The sequence below is a fragment of the Tursiops truncatus genome, chromosome 3, assembly GCF_011762595.2.
Source record: "Tursiops truncatus isolate mTurTru1 chromosome 3, mTurTru1.mat.Y, whole genome shotgun sequence".
Lineage (NCBI taxonomy): Eukaryota > Metazoa > Chordata > Mammalia > Artiodactyla > Delphinidae > Tursiops > Tursiops truncatus.
The window spans coordinates 48195847-48205065 of NC_047036.1; the positions used below are offsets into that span (position 1 = coordinate 48195847).

General features: G+C 41.3%; 1 long non-coding RNA gene across 1 annotated transcript in view; it reads right to left on the reverse strand.

Moving 5' to 3' along the window:
• The window catches only part of LOC141278279 (uncharacterized), a 57285-nt gene extending 48232 nt beyond the window's left edge, over nt 1-9053 (reverse strand). Inside the window, exon 1 of the long non-coding RNA XR_012330701.1 lies at nt 8841-9053. This is a non-coding gene — a long non-coding RNA (uncharacterized lncRNA). The remainder of the gene's footprint in view (nt 1-8840) is intronic.
• Between the last annotated feature and the right edge of the window lie 166 nt (nt 9054-9219).

The window sequence follows — 9219 nt, forward strand, 5'->3', positions numbered from 1 at the left end:
TTGCAGTACGCGGGCCTCTCACTGTTGTGGCCTCTCCCGTTGCAGAGCACAGGCTCCGGACGCGCAGGCTCAGCGGCCATGGCCCACAGGCCCAGCCGCTCCGTGGCATGTGGGATCTTCCCAGACCGGGGCACAAACCCGCGTCCCCTGCATCGGCAGGCGGACTCTCAACCACTGCGCCACCAGGGAAGCCCACAAATGCAAGGTTTTAAAAAACATTTGAAATTAAGAAATCAGCAACTTAGAACAATTATGTATATATAGACTACTATACAAAAACCTCATGGTAAGTGCAAACCAAGACTATAATAGATATACACACAAAAAAGGAAAAGGAATCCAAACTTAACACTATAGATAGCAAATCAAAAGAGAAGGGAACAAAAAAAGGAAGGGGGAAAAAAAAGACCTACAAAAAGAAATCCAAAACAATTAACAAAATGGCAATAGGGACATACATATTACTAATTACATTAAATGTAAATGGACTAAATGTTGCCTACGAGAGACTCACTTCAGATCTACAGACACACACAGACTGAAAGTGAGGGGATGGAAAAAGATATTCCATGTGAATGGAAATCAAAAGAAAGCTGGAGCAGCAATACCTATATCAGACAAAATAAGTCTTTAAAGTAAAGACTGGTACAAGAGACAAAGAAGGACACCACATAGTGATCAAGGGATCAATCCAAGAAGAGGATATAACAATTGTAAATATATTCAATATATGCACCCAACATAGAAGCACCTCAATATATAAGGCAAATGTTAGCAGACATAAAAGGGGAAATTGACAGTAACACATCTGAAAGCAGCAGAATGCACATTCTTTTCAAGTGCACATGGAACATTCTTCAGGACAGATCACATGCTAGCCCACAAAATGAACATCAGTAAATTTAAGAAAATGAAAATCATATCAAGCATCTTTTCCAACCACAACACGATGAGTCTAGAAATCAACTACAATAGAAAAACTGCAAAAAACGTCTAAAAAATATGCTCCTAAACAATAAATGGATCACTGACGAAATCAAAGAGGAAATTTAAAAATACTTAGAGATAAATGACAATGAAAACATGACAATCCAAAACCTATGGGGCACTGCAAAAGCAGTTCTAAGAGGGAAGTTTATAGAGATACACACTTACCTCAGAAAACAAGAAAAATCTCAAATAGACAACCTAACCTTACACCTAAACAACTAGAGAAAGAAGAACAAAATCCAAAGTTAACAGAAAGAAAGAAATCATAAATATCAGAGCAGAAACAATTCAAATAGAGACTAAAAAAAAGATCAATTAAAATAAAAGTTGATTCTTTGAAAAGATAAAAATGTTGATAAACCATCAGCCAGATTCATCAAGAAAAAAAGGGAGAGGGCCCAAATAAAATCAGAAATGAAAATGGAGAAGTTGCAAAGGACACGACAGAAATACAAAGGATCATAAGAGACTATTATAAGCAACTTTACGCCAATAAAATGGACAACCTAGAAGAAATGGACAAATTCTTAGAAAGACACAATCTCCCAAGATTGAACCAGGAAGAAATAAAAATACAAAGAGACTGATTACCAGTACTGAAATTGAATCAGTAATTTAAAAACTCCCAACTAACAAAGGTCCAGGACCAGATGGCTTCACAGGTGAATTCTACCAAACATTTAGAGAAGAGTTTAACAGTTAACCTCCTCAAACTATTCCAAAAAATTGTAGAGGAAGGACCACTTCCAAACTTATTCTATGAGGCCACCATCACCCTGATATCAAAACCTTCAAAGATATCACACAAAAAGAAAATTACAGGCTAACATCACTGATGAACATTGATGCAAAAATCCTCAACAAAATACTAGCAAACTGAATCTAACAATACCTTGAAAGGATCATATATCATGATCAAGTGGGATTTATCCCAGAGATGCAAGGACTTTTCAATATCCACAAATCACTCAATGTGATACACCACATCTACAAATTAAAGAATAAAAACCATATGATCATCTCAATAGATGCACAAAAGGTTGTGATAAAATTCAACATCCATTTATGATAAAAACTCTCCAGAAAGTGGGCATAGAGGGAACATACCTCAACATAATGAGTTCCATATACAACAAGCCCACAGCTAACATCATACTCAAGAGTAAAAAGCTGAAACATTTCCTTTAAGATAAGGAACAAAGCAAGGATTCCCATTCTCACCACTTTTATTCAACATAATTTTGGAATTTTTAGCCACAGCAATCAGAGAAGATAAACAAATGTATCCAATTGGAAGGGAAGAAGTAAAATTGTCACTGTTGGCAGATGACATGACACTATACATAGGAAATCCTAAAGACTCCAACAGAAAACCACTAGAGCTCAATGAATTTGGTAAAGTTTCAGGATACAAAATTAATATACAGAAATCTGTTGCATTTCTAAACACTAACAATGACATACCCGAAAGAGAAATTAAGGAAACAATCCCATTTACCACTGCACCAAAAATAATTTAATACCTAAGAATAAACCTACTTGAGGAGGCAAAAGATCTGTACTCTGAAAACTGTAAGATGCTGATGAAAGAAATTGAAAATGACACGAACAGATGGAAAGATATACCATGTTCTTGCATTGGGAGAATTAATATTGTTAAAATGACCATACTACCCAAGGCATTCTACAGATTCAATGCAATCATTATCAAATTACCAGTGGCATTTTTCACAGACCTGGAACAAAATATTTTAAAATTTGCATGGAAACACAGAAGATTCCGAATAGCCAAAGCAGTCTTGGGAAAGAACAGAGCCGGAGTCAGTTGCCTCCCTGACTTTCATACTACAAAGCTACAGTAATCAAAACAGTATGGTATTGGCACAAAAACAGACACACTCCCTCAATGGAACAGGATAGAAAGCCCAGAAATAAACCCACACATATATCATTAATTAATCTATGACAAAGGAGGCAAGAATGTACAATGGAGAAAAGATAGTCTCTTCAATAAGTGGTGTTGGGAAAACTGGACAGCTACATGTAAAGAATGAAATTAGAACATTCTCTAATGCCATATAGAAAAATAACCTAAAAATGGATTAAAGATCTAAGTGTATGATCAGATACTATAAAACTCATAGAGGAAAACGCAGGCAGAGCACTCTGACATAAATTGCAGTAATATTTTTTTGGATTCGTCTCCTAGAGCAATGGAAATGAAAGCAAAAATAACAAATGGGACCTGATTAAACTTAAAAGCTTTTTCAAAGCATAGGAAACCATAAACAAAACAAGATGACAACCTACAGACTGGAATAAAATATTTGCAAACAATGCGACTGACAAGGGATTAATTTCCATATACAAACAGCTCATACAGCTTAATATAAAAAAAATACAAAACCAAACAACCCAGTCAAAAACTGGGGAGAAGACCTAAATAGACATTTGTCCAAAGATGACATCCAGATGGCTACAGGTACATGAAAAGATGCTCAACATAGCTAATTATAGGAGAAATGCAAGTCAAAACTACAATGGGGTATCACATCATATCAGTCAGAATGTCCATCATCAAAAAGTCTACAAGTAATCATTGCTGGAGAGGGTTTGGAGACAAGTGAACCCTCCTACACTGTTGGTGGTATTGTAAGCTGACATAGCCACTGTGGAGAACAGTGTGGAGGTTGCTTAAAAAATAAAAATAGAAAAAAAATAAAATAAAATAAAAATAGAGTTACCATGTAATCCAGCAATCCCACTCCTGCACATATATCTGGAAAAGACGAAAACTCTAATTTGAAAAGATACATGCACCTCAATGTTCACAGCAGCAATATTTACAATAGCCAAGACATGGAAGCAACCTAAATGTCCATCGACAGATGAATGGATAAAGATATGATATGTATACTATATATATTCAGTGGAATATTACTCAGCCATAAAAAGGGTGAAATAATGTTATTTGCAGCAAAATGGATAGACCTAGAGATTATTATACTAAGTGAAGTAAGTCAGAGAGAGAAAGACAAATATCATATGATATCACTCATATGTGGAACCAAACAAATGATACAAATGAAATTATTTAGAAATCAGAAGCTGACTCACAGACATAGAAAATAAACTATGGTTACCAAAGGGGAAGGGGGGTGGGTGGGAGAAATTAGGAATTTGGGATTAACAGATACACACTACTATATATAAAATAAATAAATAACAAGGACCTACTGTATAGCACAGGGAACTATATTCAGTATCTTGTAATAATCTATAATATAAAAAAATCCGAAAAAGAATATATATGTATATGTATAACTGAATTACATTTCTGTACACCTGAAACACTGTAAATGAACTATACTTCAATTAAATAAAAAAGAATTTTGTTAGGAATTGATGTTAAATTTTATCAAAGGCCTTTTCAACATCTATTGACATGATCATACTCTTTCTTCTTTGTGTTATTAGCATAGTGAATTATGTTAATAAGTTTCCTAATATTTTAAAAAAAGAATCAATATATATTTACTGATTCCAAGTAAGGATTTCTAGTGCTACTTGCCCATGCTGCCACACTGAAAGAAAGGGATTACTAATAGCTAAAGGGTCCCCTATAAAACACCAGTTAGAAATTCTAGAACTCCTGTAAGTGGTCCAGCTTCCAAAGGAGGTTGCAGTCATTCATTGTAGAGGTCACCAAAGGGTCAACACCTTTCTTATAAGGGGAAATGTCCTGGCCGACAAGGCCGCTAAGACTGCAGCCAAAGAACAGCCAGCCCTACAAGCTGCAGCTCTCATACCTGACACTCCACCCTTCCCAACTGTGCCATCTTTTATACCTGAAGAAACTGAGTGGGCTAAGTATAGGGGACTGGAAAGAGACCTCTCAGGATGGCAGACAGAGGATGACAAGCTTCTCACTGCTGGGGCTGAGCAATGGAACATAATTAAGCACTCCCACAAATCTTCCCACGGAGGGTGGGACTCCCTACTCAAACTGTTTACTCAAGTGTTCCTCGGTGAAGGAATGTCCCAAACTATTAAAAATGTCAACAGGGTTTCTAAGCTTTGTGCCCGCAGTGACCAGGAAGCCTCCACCCCTAACTTGGCCCATACAACATTGGTGAACCTATCCAGGGAAAGACTGGCAAATGGGCTTTACCCAGATGCCCCCATGTAGGGGATGAAAATACCTATTGGTATTCATAGACACTTTTACAGGGTGGATAGAAGCTTTCCCTGCTAGAACTGAAAAGGCAATAGAAGTATCCAAATTTCTGCTTAAAGAGATAATTCCAAGATTCAGATTACCCAAAACTTACAGAGTGATAATGAACCTTCCTTCACTGCCAAGGTGACCCAATAGGTTTCCTCAGCTCTAGGTACTCACTACCACCTCTACTGCTCCTGGAGGCCCCATCCCTCAGGCAAGGTAGAAAAGCAAATCATGTTCTAGAAAGAACGCTGGCTAAACTATGCCAAGAGACTTCAGAAACCTGGATCTCCCTGCTGCCTGTAGCCCTCTACAGACCAGGATGGCCCCAAAGGGAATTTTAAAACTTAGCCCCATTGAAATGACCTATGGAAGGCCCTTTTTGACTTCAGTTCTCTTGTTTGATGAGGAAACCCACCAACTGGTCTCCCACATTGAAGCCAAATTGAAAGGGCCCTCAAAGAATAAGGAAACAATGTGCTGCCTACCCCCCACAAAAGAAAAGGTCGAAGTCTCCATCCGGTCAGGGCACTCTGTCCTACAAAAAACTTGGAAGGAAAGGTCCCCTGAGGACCAGCTACAACCAACATGGAAGGGACCATTATCAGTGCTACTAAGTACCCAACTGCTGTCAAGCTACCAAGAACTTCTAGTTGGGTTCATCTGTCTAGAATAAAACATGTAACTTATAAGTCCCAAAAGGAACCAGAAGGGCTATGAGCCAGTGGAAGACCTCAGATACCTGTCGCAGAGAACAGGTGACTTCACCTGGCTGTGGTGGGTTGGCCTAGTAATCCTTGTGTTTTTAACTATCATCCTCTTATTCTGCTGCTTTTCAGAAACCCCTCCCCCTCGTAAATATCTTCTTTGCCCTTGCTGGGTCTGAGAAAAAAATGTAGTAATATGATGTCAAAAGCCATGATACTCCTAGTAGCACTTCTCACGATGGCCACGGCTCAGGGGGAATGGGAAAATAATGCTTTAGTAAACGTATCTAAAAGAGTTGCCTAAGAAGAAAAACTAGTTAATTGTTGTTGGGTCTGCCTCAAAAACTCTGGCTCACAACAACCATTCATAGGCACAAATAGGTACATGGATACCCCACCTCCCCTGCCACTGATAGAAGCGCCATGGGAAATACCCTTGTCAGGCCCGATACCTTGCCCGCGTTTAACTCTTTTTAAAAGGTGACATAACTTTTCCCTGTTAATCATGGCTACTTTTGTTATCCAGAAAACCAGTCAAGCTTCCAAGGCCACTACACCTCTTATGGTTCTTTTGGCTATGCTGAGCCGCTTTGGAACAATCCCTGGCTACCAGATGGTAGTATCACTGCAGTGTTTTGGAACCCAGACCCACACTGCATTCCCATGAAGGCCTCCACTCTGTGTGCTTATAAGAAAACCCAGACTGAAGGTGCCTATGGGATAGGGATGAAATGGACTAAAAATTGGGCTAAAAACTGTCCGGCTCTATGGAAATGGTGGGTAAAATCTCTTACATCAGTATCTCATCTAAGCCAAGGGCATGGAAAACTCCTGAACTTAACTATTTTGTATATGCTAATGGGCTCCTGTCCCCACATTGTGTTCACAACTTGTCCCTTCCATGGATCCAGACAGCTGCTTCCTTGCTAAATTCTTCTGTTCCCAGATCTCCTGCTGCACCTTCAGGATATGGCTGGATATGTGGCACTCCCCAGAATGAGGGCCCAAAGACAAGTGCGCCCCAGGGGAAATTTGGCCCCTATGTAAATGCTTATCCTTATATCAATAATGTGTGGCACTGGGGAGCCTGTACATTAGAACATTTGGTCCCACTCACAGTCACAATACATAATGATAATATCATCCCAGGAGGGCCACTGGATTAATATTGGCAGGAATAGGACTGGCAGGGGACTGTCAGCTCCATGGGGTGGCTTTGCCTACCATGAGGTAACCCTAGAAGATCTAACCAACACTTTAGAGAGCTTAGCATTGACCACGGGAGATGCCCTAAAAGGACTTCCAACTTCTTTAAACTCATTGGCCAATGTGGTCATGGACAATAGATTGGCCTTGGATTATTTGCTGGCTGAGCAGGGTGGCATTTGTACAGTCATAAACGAAACCTACTGTACCTATGTCAATAAGTCAGGCCAGACCAAGATGGACAACAAAAAGATTTATGAACAAGCATCAATGGTTACGCTGCTACAACAAGATCAGACCCTCATACCATCTGGTCCACCATTAAGAGCGTCTTCCCTAGCCTTACTTGGTTCCTGCCCCTCCTGGGCCAGTAACGATCATACTCCTATTCCTCCTCTTTAGACCCTGTGTCTTTAACCTCTTGGTAAAGTTTGTGTCTTCCAGGTTACAACAGTTCCACATCAAAATGATGGCTATGCGAGTACTCCAGCCCATACTGCCCTCCGACTTAAAACAAGAAGCTGTCCTGCCCCTGGGATTACTAGACCAGGCATCCAGAGATATTTACTCCCTGACAGGCAGGGTCGACACCCCGTACTCATCCCTGAAGCAGCTACAGAAGATGGAGTGTCGCCCCTCTGCTTCTCATAAGAATATGAGAGTAAAACCTCTGAGGAGGGAATGAATCAGGAGGGAAAGGGGCAGGACACAGCTGCTAGATAAATGAAGCGGGGGCTCAGTTGTTGGGACGCGATAAAGACCGGCTGGAACCAGCTGAAACCAAGGTGGCTTTGAGAATAGTCTGGTCATTATACTTTCATTGTAATACTAAAAATCACTCCCTCTTATGCCACGACAGTTCTGAGGCGGACAATAAAAGGCCAAAAAATGGGCAGTGGCCCACTTCCTGGGAAATTTCCTCTCTTGCCTGAAACAGCAAGAATATTCCTCCCACCTGTTAGCAGTATGAAATTAGCCCATAAAAACCAACAACCCCATTCCCTGGGGCCACTCTTACTTTCTGAGATGCTCCCCATTCTGCCTATGGAGTGTGTATCCCTCTGAATAAACTTGCTTTCACTTTTCTTTGGCTCGCTCTTGAAATACTTCCTGGGCGAAGCCAAGGACCCTCACTTGGTGGTCCGTCCTAAGGACACCTGTGGGTTCCAGGACATGACATTTCCCTCTCCTGCAATGAAGGTCAGTGCCTCAATTTGAGGGTTGTGAAATCTGGAGGGGGGATGCAAGGTAGGGGTCTGTCTTTGTTGTCTTTTGCTCAGGGCTGGAGTTTTTGGATTAGTTTTGGCTGAATGACTCACCAGCTGGCAGACCTTGGCAAATGCCTTAAGGGCTTCACCTGTAAGATGGAGCTGGGAACAAGTCTGAGAGCTCTACCAGCAACAAAGTTAAAGTGAAGTAGATAGGAGTAGGAAGAGGTGGCTTGTTGCCGGGTTTCTTCAGCGTGTCATGGGCCCAAAGTGTGTTGGCACCTCCATGCGCTAGAAAGCTGTCTCAGAGCAGGCCTGATGGTGCCACTCTGAGCCCCAGTTTGCTCTTCCTCTGGCATTCCCAATCCTGGAAACAGAATCCAGCAGGGCCCCGACTTCTCCCCACTCACCCACGACAACAAGTCTTACAAACTCCGCGGATTCTACCTCCCAAATTTACATTGAATTGGTTTATCCTCTCTTTTGCTTTGCCCAGAAAAGACTTACGTTATCTCTTGGCTGGAGTCTTCATCTTTCTGACGGTTGGCTTCAACCTTTCTTTGTCACAGACCTTCCTGAGTCAATCCCCAACAAGGGTCCTCCTTCCTGGTATCCTTCGTGCAAATAACGAGATGAAATTTGGTTCAGGAGCAAAGGAAACTTTTCTTCTTTGACCAGAGAATGGAGAGGTGTGCGCTCCGGCTCTAAATACTCTGCACATGTTCCCCACGCTCTCTCCGAGAGCCCGTGGGTGGGGCTACTTTATTCGAGTCTCCTCAGCGGGGAGGGGGCGGGGTTCTCCTGAGGCGGGCGCAGCTGTGCGGTCACGCGCTAGATCACAATGCCGCGTGCAGCGTCTCTGCACACGGCCCGCTGCTGCCATCTT